We start from the raw sequence: 13,421 nt of genomic DNA, 5'->3' as shown, positions 1-13,421 counted from the left end.
CCGAAGGTGCCCCAGTCTCCCCTATATTAAGAACACAAAAGGACGAATTCGCCATAGGTTAAGGTTTTAAGTCTTTATTTGCGGTCATTGCGGGTAATTTTCAATATGGTCTGATTTGTCTGAAATAAATACCAAGCAAATTAAATCATTACAGGAGAAGATATATGTAGTTTTGTGCCCTTTTTGCCAATGCTTTAGCTGTTTTTCCTTTTCTTTGATGAACCTGACATATTTTGTAAAGGCGTATAAATAAAGGCGTTTTTCATCGTTAAGTATTTTGTATATTTATAGCAAGTTCGTTATAACCGAATTAAAATAGTAGCTCACTATAAGAGTTAAAATTTGTATGAAAAGTATGTCTTAAAACTTCGGGACCAGGAAATTTGTTCACTATAAAGAAGGTTCGTTATATCCGGTGTTCGTTATAAGCGTACTCAACTGCACAATACCTGATTTAGATATAACTCCTATATATCAATTCCGAATTGATGTAATGCTATACACTGATTAGTATAGAAAGACATGTGGTAAGATTCTTTGAAATCTCCCATATAAAGACGAAATTTGGAATACAGTACCATATTGAGTCTATAATAATGTGTGCCAAGTTTAGTTGAAATTGGTTCAGATTTAGATATAGCTCCCATATATATTTCGTCCGGTTTCAGTAAATAATGCAAAACGTATTGAAGTCAGTATTTAAATTGACCAGATTTAAGTTTTTTTTTTTGAAATCGTTTCAGATTTAGATATATCTTCTATACACATTTTCACTTAACAAAGCTCTCATACATATTTTGGCCGACTTCATGTTAGTTGTACACCAAGTAATCAACAGGTGTTCGATTGAGATTTTGCACAGTGCTGCAGAATACCGAATAGCCTGAGACAAGTTTGTTTTAAATAGATTTACATAATTCCCATTGTACACAAACAAATCTAAATCGGTCCATATGAAATGAAATTTAGCATATGTTGTAGAATGACATGTGTGTGAATTGATTTTCGATACATATATATATATATATATTAAATTCGTCCAATTTGATGCCAACGGTCCTTCAAAAAATGCACCGTCTCTTGGGATGAATTTATTGAATATATCAAGTGGAGAAGGGTATGATGTAGTCGGTCCGTCCGATTTTACTATTTTCCTTACTGGTATGTTTTATAAAACAACGATTTATTAGTGGGGAAGTTGTTGGCAATCACGATATTTATGATAGAGTTTTGAAATTTTTAACATACATTGTAAGTACTCCTGACAGGCAGTGAAAAGGCGATATATCTATCCACCGTTTGGTGGTTATTTTTTTGGAGTCTCATTGGGTATCGAATCTTTTTTTAAAAAAAAATGAGACATCCGGTTTTGGGACATTCGGCCTCGTCGAACTTAAGTCGTGTTTACTTTTTATGTCCATTCTTTTGTTTTTATATAGATGTTTGAACCCCAATGTCCAGCTTTTTGCGGATCAAAATCTGGCAACCCTAGTCTAAGGGCAATGTCAATACATGGACTAAAATTCAACATTTTCTGCCAGGATGTATTTTAATCAACGAGAACCCGAAATAGCAATTTTAAAATACCAAAATGGCCTTTCCCCGTACATTGGGAGCATTTTATATTAACTTATGGATATATATTAACATTGCCTGCAGATGCATTTTAGGTATTTTAAAGATCCTAGCCTAAGTGGTTTTTTTATGGTTTGTAATAGCGTAATAATAACGATTCCATTCCATTTTAAGGTCCTATACATATCGATTGTTTCTAATTTACATAGGTGGTGTGAATTTTTATAATTAATGCGGGAAACGTCAACATTGTATGTTTACATCTGTATGATTTCTTGTGATCTGGAAGTGAAGACTGACATGGTTGACATTGATGGTCACAAAATCATTTATACGATGACTAGACCATATTTTATATGGTCTCGTCATTAGCTTACGACATCGTCCAGGCATATACTGTTGAAATGTGTAGTTTTGCAAGATACAAATTGAAAATAACTAGGTGAAAACACTGCACCTTTTAGACATTTGTTTTTCGAAATTCGTTGACAACATATATACCTCATAAATTATTGACAAGGCGACACCTTCTTCATTTCAGTTCCTCCATTATAAAAATACTTTGTACAACATTCAAAATAACTCGAATCACTGTGAAATTTTTATTATGTTTCGGGTTGTAAAAAAACTTTCAATGCTATTAACATGGCTGATGATTCTTGTAACTTCCTATGACATACCACAACCGAAAGAGACTAATGACTTAGTTTCGGACATTTTTTTTCGAGAATCTGAGATTCAATCATGGCATGCAGTTCTTCAATTCAACACCATGAATATTTCTTACTGAATGTTGTCTGGCGCCATCTGACATTTTCATTGCAAAGTTTGACATAAACGCATTCAATACGGTTTGATGTACGACCATGTGTTGTGTTGTTTACATTGACTAGAAAATCAATTCTGCAAATTAATTTCGTTAACTTTTTTCGGTGAGGACAAGAGAAGAGTTCACCGGTGAAGTAATTACTTTGAAGAATTGGTCGTCCAAACATCGCCTTTGGGCCACCGAAACTGTTGCCCTTTGTAAAATGATAATGCAAGTACCAGAAATAGTGGACCTATATTCCACATCTCCGAGCATAAACTAAGTATGGAAGAAATATTTCGATGTGCAATGTTTGGATGAAAACGGTTTCTCTTTTCGAGAGTTATCGTGCGCACCAGACGGCCAGACAGACAGACGGATAATTGTAAATCGACTCCAAATTGTCTGAAACGGATTTGGTCCAAAGAAATATAGGGACTAAAAACAGGCACATTTTTGCCGTATCAAAGCGTATACACCCTCATTAGCCACACCTATCGATGTGGTAATGACCAGTCGCCAAATGGTGTAAGCGCATCAATAATTGTAATAATTCCTCAATACTTAAAATAAAACTATTTTTAAAATTTTTTACCACAAATAGTTTTAGTGGTCCTGATTACAATTATATAATTTTTTTTTACAATATCTCCGCTGGAAAGCTGCTATTTTCCTATGCCTTTTTAAAAAATCTAACTATTTATTCATTTTATTCTATTTAAAATGATATTCTCTTACGTAGTTGGTGTTGGCATCTGTTCATAGGAGAACATATTAAATCTCAACAGAAGACGACCAACCCACAAAATCTATTCTATTTTTAATGAGATTCTGTCCCTAGGAGAAAATTCTAAATTCCCAGCCGAAGAAGAAATTTTATATAAGGGCCACAGTGAAGTTTGGGTAGCCCATATCTAAAATGTGTAGAATTATACTAAAAATGCAATCGATACAAGGACATCAGCGGAATTTTGGATATCCATATCTAAGCATGCATGTACATTTTAATGGATTTAATAGGAGCGCTTTGGACTATATGTGGCAATAATTTCAAAACTATTTGCGATCAGGCCCTAATCTTGTTCCATATAAATTAGTACTCGCAATACTCCAACTGTAAAGTGATGCGTTCCGAATAGATTGTATTCCCCACAACAGTAAACACTACAAGTTTTTTCGGGATCGCCGAATATTGCTGCCACTTATTAATTTTTTAGTTCGCTCATGATCTACCGATAACTATTGGTGTTGAACTTTAGCGTTAAATACATCCGATTTAAAACAATTGTGATTACTAGAGATGGGCAGTGGGTAAATACCCGGTAAATTGGGTAAATACCCGATAAATTGGGTAAATACCCATTTGTGGGTATTTATTTGGGTATTTACTATATTGAATCGGTAATACAACATCTTACACCCTATTTCCGGGTTTCTGTTATCAAATCGATTTAGAATAGATAGTTTTACGATACTTTAAAGACGTGGGTAAAAACTTGGGTAAATACCCGAGTTTTTACCCAAAAATTGGGTATAAACTCATTAACTGCCGAACCACTTGACATAGGCGGCCAAAATTTTGCACACATGTTTCTAATGTCAAAGCAAGTTTTGATATAGCCCCCATATAACCGTATCTCCCGATTTAAGGTATTTTTTGCCTATTAGACACATTTTAAGGCCAAATTGGCTGTAATTTTGCACAGAGTGTTCTTTTTGAGTACAAAATGTCCATGCAAAATTTTATGTATGTAGGTCCACGTTTACTGGTAGCCCCTATACAAAGGTACCCCTATTTTGAGTATTTACATAAAAATTGGGTATAAACTCATTAACTGCCGAACCACTTGACATAGGCGGCCAAAATTTTGCACACTTGTTTCTAATGACAAAGCAAATATAGAAATCCAACATGGGGTCCCTGGGTCCAAGTTTTGATATAGCCCCCATATAACCGTATCTCCCGATTTAAGGTATTTTTAGCCTATTAGACACATTTTGAGGCCAAATTGGCTGTAATTTGGTAATTTGGAGGTACGGTTATATGGGGGCTATATCAAAACTTGGACCCAGGGACCCCATGTTGGATTTCTATATTTGCTTTGCCATTAGAAACATGTGTGCAAAATGTTTGCATGGACATTTGGTACCCAAAAAGAATACTCTGTGCCAAATTACAGCCAATTTGGTTGTAAAATGTGTCTAATAGGCAATAAATACCCTAAATCGGGAGATATTTGGCCGCTTATGTCAAGTGGTTCGGCAGTTAGTGAGTTTATACCCAATTTTTGGGTAAATACTCAAAATAGGGGTACCTTTGTATGGGGGCTACCAGTAAACGTGGACCTACATACATAAAATTTTGCATGGACATTTGGTACCCAAAAAGAACACTCTGTGCCAAATTACAGCCAATTTGGTTGTAAAATGTGTCTAATAGGCAAAAAATACCTTAAATTAGATGTAAAATTTTGGCCGCCTATGTCAAGTGGTTCGGCAGTTAATAGTTTTTACCCATTTTTCGGGTAAAAACTCGGGTATTTACCCAAGTATTTACCCACATCTTTAAAGTATCGTAAAACTATCTATTCTAAATCGATTTGATAACAGAAACCCGGAAATAGGGTGTAAGATGTTGTATTACCGAGTCAATATAGTAAATACCCAAATAAATACCCGCAAATGGGTATTTACCCACCCCTTGGGTATTTACCCGGTAAATACCCAGTAAATACCATCTCTAGTGATTACACTAATTTGCTTGCTGAAAGACCTAATAATTGGTCATGTTTTTATGTATTCTGTTTGATTTATATTCTTGTTGACCGGCCCTCTTATCTTCAACATACAACATAAACCCTAACGAGCTACACAATCACGTTTTATGGAACTGATTATACTTTTCCTCATATCATTACAGTTTAAAGTTTGATGTGGCTAATTTTCAATTGGCGCCAAGCATACTTGAGAGCTCTAATTTGTCACACATACCTTTGACCTTTTGACGTATGTATACTAAATGCTTATCACTTACCTGGAGTGTGATTTCCGTCTACTACAATAGTTTCTACTATTATATATACATACATATGTATAACTAAAGTCTATTCAGACCGATCTAAAAATAGTATCCCAAAAAATTATGTTCAGCAATAAATTAGCATCATGTTTTTCGAAAGCTAAAGATTGTTGCTAGATATTTACTCTTAATTTCTGTTTTTTTTTTATAAAAATAACATATTTTCAGCGAAATATTAAAAACACTTTATGGAACATTGTCAACTAATGATGTTGGCGGTGGTGGTGATGATGCTGATATGAACACACTTATCACACATGATTCGTCAGATACTATTCACTCATTGATCACGCACTGATCAGATGATCTAGGTCAGTTATGTTCGGCAAATATGTGGGGGATCTAAAAAAAGTATCGCTAAATTATTAACAAAGCAAAAAAATGTTGTGAGTATTTTGAATACTCGTATGATAGGCTACGTCAAAAAAATCTAGCTATCTAATCATGGAGTGTATCATAAATAATTTGTATACACTCTATGCAGGTATATTAGGGTGTGTAGAAATATTTTGAGAAAGTGCAATCAAGTGTTAAATAATATGCTGCAAAAAAATTTCTGTATATTTATATCACAAAAGTCAATAATTATAAAATAGTTCTCACCATATTTTCTTTGTCGATCTCGAATTTTATGTATTGCAGATTCGTTAAGTTCCATAACTCTATGATACTTTGGCCATAATATACTATATGTGATCCTGAGGCATTTGTTTATAAAATACCGTAAATTTTGCGTGATTGAAACTGATTTTACTGTCGTATAGGAAAATAGAATTTAGGCATGCTTCCAATATTTTCAACACGGTTTTACGGGTTATATTTGAGCTTCGGAGTTGTCCGAAAGCGGCTCTTGTTTTGTTTATTCGAATGTTTCATATTCAATTTATTAGCCTGGTTCTACACTGGTGTTGTTAATCTCATGGTCTTAGTTTTCTTGATGACTATCTCAAGTCCAACATTGCCAGCCAGTTTCACCAGTTCTAACTTACACTGCATGTCGAATATCTTTTGGATGGGAAGGAATACATCATACGCATAATGTAACGTTTTGAGTTGTCGTATGAATTCGTGTGTTTTCGTGTTTTCTATAAACATATATCCATCATATCTAACGTTTCGCAGTCTGCTAACTTTCTTTTTGTTAGGCGTTAAAATTTGCTACGTGGAAAAAGCTAGGGGGTCGGTCAGTATCATATCTGGCGAGTACATTACCTATTATTTTTATGTGACTCGGTACCCATATGATTCGTCGACACTTTGTTATTGTGATCTAACAGGCCATATAAATTTTTGTTTCTCGGTTCTTATGTAAAAAATAACAGTCCTGACTATGATACCTGACTTTCCGGTATCATAGTCTCAAGTATTATTGCAGATTTCTTGTGGCGAGCTCTGTTGTAAAGTCTTTTCCTTTGTTCCCCAGTTATCTAGGATGTTTCCTTTCTCGAAATGGGCAATTTTCTTTGAAAGTCTTCACAATTATATCTTTTAAACTGTTGACATTCCTTTCTATGTGGTCAGTGTTTATGCTGTCATAGTTGGAATAGTTAGACTCGACTTGTTTCGGAAGAATATTGTTTCCGCGGTGGCCGTAACAAGGAGTACTCTTGTGAGACTCTCCATTCTTGAACCTCGTCTATTAGGTTTGCTGAAGATATAGTTATATCTAGTGCATCTGATGTTGATAACTCTAGGGAGAAGATATGTTAAAATAGTTTATAATTTATGTGATTTCATCCAGAGACTTTGTTCTAACAGTCCGAGGTTACTGTATTAACCCGATTTGTATATTAACTTTAATTATTCTTTCCATCAGATCCAGCGTTGCAATCCCACTCCGATGGAGGTTTACCTGGATTACCTCTGTCATTGGCTTGCTGTTCAATTCTTGTTCCTTCGGTTCATTCGAGCTAGTTTTGCCTTTGTGCCTCAGATTACTTCTTATTTATTGTAGTGAGCTTGGAGATGTCCTTGCCACTTATCAGCCTCTTCGGTTGTATTTATCATATCTTCATGTTAAGACTCAGAATGGGCAGAGGCTGCTCTTCCCCTGTGATCCTTAAATTCATATCCATTTTTGCTCATTAACTGCGTGCTACCAGTGGTATCCTCGAATACAGATGCCAAGGCACCCACATCTGCATGAGATATTTGCTCACTATCGCACGATGACGACGGGACGTAACGTGGGCAGATCAACGACACGACGGTACTGAGTTATTTAGGCTCTGCACCGTAACTTTATCCAACTTCTTACCACATTTAGTTTTTGATTTAGTTTTGGTCCGAGGGGACAAAGCCCTTACCTTCAGTTTCCACTGACGTCATCATCAACTTTCCTCTATCCATCAACTAGGGACGCGGCCGCGAGGGTCTCTTCAAATTAAATTTATAATTTTATAAAATATTGGCCATTTATGAGGGAGGTACCGGAAGGAGTGGACCACTGGATCCCATCTTGGACTTGATCAAGACTTGTTAAATGTAATTGATTGTGCAAAGTTTGGTTCAAATCGGACATTACTTTCGCTAATATTGCATTTATAAATATAGCAAATTTTGAGCAATGGGTCCCATCTACGGACTTAATCAAGGCTAGGAAATATAACAGGCTGTGCAAAATTTGATATTGATTTTACAAATATAGAAAATTTGGCTATTTGTGGGATTGGTACCAGAAGGAGTGGACCATGGGTCCCATTTTTGGACTTGATCTAGGCTTAGTAAAGATAATAGGTTATACAAAGTTTGGTTCAAAATGTGGATACCAATTAAATGATGAATTTTACTCTGATACTGTAGATATAATATTCTGGCATATCTGGTCATTTATTAACGTTAATCGGAATCGAAATACAAAAAAATATTTAACTACAAATCAACCACTCACAAGTGCTGTCTGTATTGTACAAGGACGGTTCGGAAACTTTTTTAGCCTATCAATGAAAGAGACTAGTTAGTTTAGGTTTTATAAATCCTTAGTATATTTAATTATTTTTAAATATCTGACTTTATTTATTTTGGTGCATGCATCCAGTGCATGCAAATCAGGTTATTTCAGTCAACTTCTTTTTTTATTTATAAAGCAATTTTCAACGCCAACTTGTCCTAATTTGTTATTCAAATTAGGACAACCTAATGTATACTCTCGCTCTGTCTTTAAGTTTTAATTATCGATCGGTGATTATTTCTTTAATACAGTTATGTGAAGGAAAATACAATTAGTGTGAATAATTAATTTATAATTAGAATTAATGTAGTTATATTTGGTAACATGAAATACGAAACAAAAATATTATTGTCCAGCTTGTAAAGATGTCTAGCCATATAACAATTTAATTTGGAGACATCGCATCAATCTCAATTATTTGCGACTAAAGAAGAGGAATAAGTACTTGTACTCAAATTTATAACTATGTGTGTATGTGAGTGTTATCGGTTTCCAAAAAAATCGCTATAAAATTATTATCGCGCTTAGATTATGCGCTCTTTCTCTTGCAGTATAAAAGAGTATATAATGGTTTCCTTGACATTAAGATGGCCTTCAAAGCAGTACGCACGATTGTAAAGCAGATGAAGGCAATTTTTTGAAAATGCAACACTCCACGAATGCCGTCTTGACACTGCACTGGTGTGAGATAGCTAAATCCAAAACGAATTTTATTCTGATTAAGAATATATATACATTAGGAGGTTTCCGACGAATAATTCGAGGTGTCGCAAACGAATTGACAAATGTATTAAATTTCTTACATTCCTTCATTACTTGTATCCTTATAAATATCACTGACATCTTATGAAATATTTTTGGAAATATTGAAATATTTTACCAATTTTATTTCTTAATATCTACTATGCTATTTTTATAAGCATAAGTATTGTTATTGTATCACGTATTCGCACTAAAAATTTTGCCGGTGCTTACCGCGTTGTCATTCCCAAATTTTGGCGATTGGCAACAAGCAAACGTTCTTCTTCTTTGCTTAGCTTTGTTGTATTCGGAATGCACCAGAAAATATTTCGTTTCGTTTTTTTTTTTTCAAGTTCAATGCTCGATGAAAACTGATTTTATCAAAACATAATTTTATTTTTTGTTGGAATTGTATTTGTTTTTTTATTATTAAAAATTGTTGTTGCTATTAGAATGGTTGGGTGAATAGCAGCTGTATCACATTCTTTTGCAGAGATCATCTGATGATAAGAAATAAATAATAAAAGTAGCGTGAGAAAAAAAATAAACTATTAAATATTCATCATTACTGCAACAGCTGATTTTTATTTTATAAATAGAATTGTATTATCGTTTAAAATAGTATACAAATATTATCAATAATTTTATTGATAATCTCAAGTACTTGTTTTTAGTAAATAGTAAGCTCATTGGAAATTTGTCTTGACTATGATGATAAAACACGTTTATGAACAAAGGTGCCATAAAACAATTTGAAGTACTGATTATTATTTAGAACAATTTATCACAATTTGATAAGTACTCTGTGACCAGCATAAGTTAAGTAAATAAAATGTTGTTTTTTCAATCCACTTAAAAATATCAAAGTGTACCTAAACTGATCATCTGTTGCAAGACTGATTTCTTGCAAAACCCAGAATTTAAAGGTGAGTACACACTATCAGTTTGAAATGCCAGTTTTTTTCTCTTATCGATTAATCATTGTTCAAAAACCATGAATATTTTCTTAGATACCTGATGAATGGGGGATCCGAATCTATTATAAATAGTTTGGTAGCATGATTTGCTACCCAATTATAACCCAAAATATTAAATTACATCGAATTCGGTGGAAATATATGCCCAAAGTGCAGAAGAAATTAGGTGATGATGATAAATATTTTTTAAGTTTTGCTATTAATTACAACAAAAAAAATAATTTGCCACCAATTCCTTATGAAAACGTTAAAATACTGAAATATTGGAGTATCGTTCTGTATTTAAATGTGGGTATGAAGAAGTGATTATTTCGGTGAGTTTCAAACAGAAGGTCAAAATAAATATACCATAAAAATGGCGTTTCTATACCCTAAGCAACAATGTAGTGGCAGCTACAATTGTGACCCGAACATCAAGAGAATATAGATGAACAAATGAACAAAGTCTGTGAAAAAACTAAAGTGCGACATATTTTGTTGTTGTGTAGCAGAATATTGTTGTGGCACCGCATAGCTAGCCACAGGCCGATCTATCGCTTTGTAAGAGGTCAACAACGTTTCTTCTGTGCCCCAAATGCTGCAAAGCAAGCGACATGAGGCCCTTGTTGCTACTTTTCAACTTAACGCATATAGCTGTCGCTTGTGCTAACTATTTGAACATGCTATCAATGTGACCCTAGTATTTTGGGATAGTTAATGATCGGAATTGCTACCACGGTCGTTTCTGGTTACGTCCACGACTTACATATATGTGTGGAGATGGCGTACAACCCTGTTGTTGTGCTGTGTTGCTTACGGTATACCTAATGCTGGACAGGAGTAATGCCTGAAGACATTTATAACCCGAACACGAATAAATTTCATAATGGAAAGGGGATCTGGTCAACGAATAAGTATTGCTGGCTCAAATGGACCAAGAGTTTTGTGGAAAATAATTATAACGTGGTGTTTATTTTTAATGCGGGAAAATGTTGCTAGTATATCCAAGAGGAGTATTCGACCGGTTCTATTGGATAAATTTTGCCTTTTTAGTAAATTGGAATTGGACGAAAATATGTATGGGAGCTAGAGGAACTTCGGGTAATGTGGACTACCATTTTTTTGATATTTTCGGCATAACAACGGTAAAAAATAAAAAAAGTTTTTTTAATAACATAGTAGATATGTTGTCTAAATATATTCCAGGTCAAACATTATACATTTATCTATAAAAAATGTTATTTTATTATATATAAAAGAAACTCAAAACGGTGAAATAAAACAACATGGAGGTAATGTAAGTTAAAACAAGTAAAAAAGCGTTAAGTTCGGCCGGGCCGAACTTTGGATACTCTCCACCATAGAATTACTCACAATTTTGAAATGAAAACATAGGGAACATACATATAACGATAATTCTTCCAATCGATTGTTGTAAACCAAATAGAAAATTCAGCAATTTCAATTGGGGTTTTCCTAAAATCTCAAAACCCTAAAATGTTGACATATATTATTAACGCATGGTACTTTGAAACATGTGTATAAAATCCAGGAAATACTCAAATTTAAAGGGCAATATTATATATGAGGCATACTAAAGCGGGACCAATATTGACAACATTGTGTAGGAACTAGCAACTTCTTGGTGTTTTCATTATATAAGGGGTTAGGCCTAATTAAGGGCCGATGTAACTCAAGTTCCAAGCTAATATTTTAGTTTTCAATCCCAATACCGTCCATTACGCTAAATATTAAATATGTAGGATGTTTTATATAGGACCTGGTCCTAAATGCGGGTCGATACAGTTCATTCTCAAACCTCACGTTTTAGTTTTTAAGTCGATATCCTCCGAGATAAAAATGATTACAACATATAGCTAAATCGACTAAATCGTTTTAAAATTCCATACTATGTGGGGTATGAACTGAAAATTTCGTCTACCGAATATCCCCCCTACTATGGTGGAATACAGCTATATGGAATAACCCCAACACACGGAGAAAATCAGTTAACTATTTTTTTAAAATAAAAAAGGGGGTTATAAGGGGACTACCCCTAAAAGGGGGTGAATATTAATAATTTTTGGTTGGGAGATTTGTTACCATATACGACTACAAAATGCCAAATTACAGCGAATTCGGTTGAAAACCGTGTTCAAGAACCGCAAAATACCGAAAATTGGATGGTACCCTTATATGGGGGCTACCCGAAAAAATAGACCAATATTTATAATTTTTAGTGGAGAGATTTGCTTCACAATAAGAACCCAAAGTACCAAATTTCAGTGAGTTCGGTTTAAAAACGGGCTCAAGAACCCCAAAATACCGAAAATTGGGGGTACCCTTATATGAGGACTACCCGAAAAAATTGACCTATATTTATAATTTTTTGTGGAGAGATTTGATACCCAATAAGAACTCGAAGTACTAAATTACAGCGAATTCGGTTGAAAAACGCGCTCAAGAAATTTGGTACTGAAAATTTGGGTGTAACATTATATGGGGGCTACCAAAAAAAAATTTGGGGGTACCTATATCAATAATTTTTGGACCGATAAATCTTCGAACTTGACCTGCCTGCAGACAAAAGACCCATTAAACCAAATTGGTTTAGACGCTAAAGTGATTACAACAGATAGACGGACATGCTTAGATCGTCAAAATTTTACGCTGAAAAATATATATACTTTATAGGGTCGGAAATGATTATTTCGATGCGTTACAAACGGAAAAACAAAACTAATATACCCTCCATACTATGGTGGAGGGTATTGACCAGGTTGTAGATGGCCTGTGGTAACTTACTACTTATTTCAATCTTGGGTAACAATGAAAGCAAAAAAATAAGGAACCGTGTTTTGGAATAGCTCCCGTTAAAAAGTCCAGTTTTTTAAAACATAAATAAAAAATTAAAACTTACCGTTTGTAATTACAGCTAAAAGCCTATATATTTGAGAAACCAAAATGTTTGACTCTTGTGCTAAAAAATTTTCAAATCACACTTTTACAATCACTTTTACATGTCAATTTGACAAATCTTGGCTCTTTAGTGGATTATCGTAAAGTTGTCATTAAGTTCGGCCGGGATGAAATTTTGTATCCTCTTGGGAAATCGAAATTCCAAATACCAGATACCTATGTTGGACAATTTAAGATCCTACAGCATACTAAAAAACGGAACGAAACCTTTATAGCGGCACTATTTCAAAACATATACCCATATTATAAACATGCATTTGGGCACTTCCAGCTGAAGGTAAATCCAAGTCGAAGAATTGTTTTCTTTAATTATAATTAAACTTCATTTGTCAT

General features: G+C 34.2%; 1 long non-coding RNA gene across 1 annotated transcript in view; it reads right to left on the bottom strand.

The window, feature by feature from the left end:
• The window catches only part of LOC133326532 (uncharacterized), a 51,109-nt gene extending 40,025 nt beyond the window's left edge, over positions 1–11,084 (bottom strand). The window contains exon 1 of the long non-coding RNA XR_009754197.1: positions 11,073–11,084. This is a non-coding gene — a long non-coding RNA (uncharacterized LOC133326532). The remainder of the gene's footprint in view (positions 1–11,072) is intronic.
• Between the last annotated feature and the right edge of the window lie 2,337 nt (positions 11,085–13,421).

Source organism: Musca vetustissima, unplaced genomic scaffold (genome assembly GCF_032173495.1).
Source record: "Musca vetustissima isolate MV318-11 ecotype Yass unplaced genomic scaffold, APGP_CSIRO_Mvet_v1 utg2832, whole genome shotgun sequence".
In the NCBI taxonomy this organism is placed as follows: domain Eukaryota; kingdom Metazoa; phylum Arthropoda; class Insecta; order Diptera; family Muscidae; genus Musca; species Musca vetustissima.
This window is presented reverse-complemented; position numbering and strand designations above follow the sequence as displayed.